Raw genomic sequence first — 886 nt, 5'->3', positions numbered from 1 at the left:
AAGGAATTTATTGGTTTGCATCCCTAGGAAGTCCAGGGGGTAGGTAAGACCTCAAGAGGGGCTGGATCTGGGGGCCCCGCCTCCCTCTCTCAGCACAGTGTTCCTTTGTTTGATGGCCTCTCTCCCACCTTCTTTACCATTCTGGGGAATTAGCGCCTGTCAGGTCCCGCACTTTCCCTTGGACCAGCCGCAGTGTCTCAGGGTAGAAGGGGCAATGTGATTGGCTGGGGCCGGGCTGATGTAACTCACAGCCCCCCTAGGGCCACAGGAAGGGGGAAAGAGGGCGCTCCTCTGAGGAAACGATGCTAACATACTAACACAGCACGAATCTACATGCAGATCATTTTTCTGTATGGACAGAAAGATCAAGAATCCAAGCCCTACTAAGAGACCCATTAGCCAATAGCGATGTTAATCCCAATTGCAGTTTTGCTGCCTTAAATTCCACCACAGGCCTAATGCAAAGGCTCTGGATTCTTGTGCAAATCATTTGAGGAATGTCTCTACTAATTCAAAGAGGATCCAAGAACTGTTTTCTATTGACAAATGCCTCTATAAGCAGGAACCCCGAGTTGTAATAAATACAATAAAGAAAACACCCTGTGTTCAGTATCGGAGGCTGGAAAGGGAACACCATGTCTAACAATGCAAAGGACCAGCCATTGCATTTAGGACTAACAGTCCCCAAATTATCCCTGGAAACTCCGCAAGCTCTACATAATTATTTGCAAGGTTCCCTTAATGCAAGTGATCTGCTTTCTATGAAAATGCTAATCATAGGAAACACATGCCCTGGCACAAAGCAAACCAAAACAAAGTAAAATTTCAAGAAACCGAGGCCCTAAAATAGCTATAAACAAAAACTAGTGAGGTGTGACCAGAGACA

The sequence above is a fragment of the Crocuta crocuta genome, unplaced genomic scaffold (assembly GCF_008692635.1).
Source record: "Crocuta crocuta isolate KB4526 unplaced genomic scaffold, BGI_CrCroc_1.0 scaffold224, whole genome shotgun sequence".
Lineage (NCBI taxonomy): Eukaryota > Metazoa > Chordata > Mammalia > Carnivora > Hyaenidae > Crocuta > Crocuta crocuta.
Note: the sequence above shows the minus strand (reverse complement) of the source record.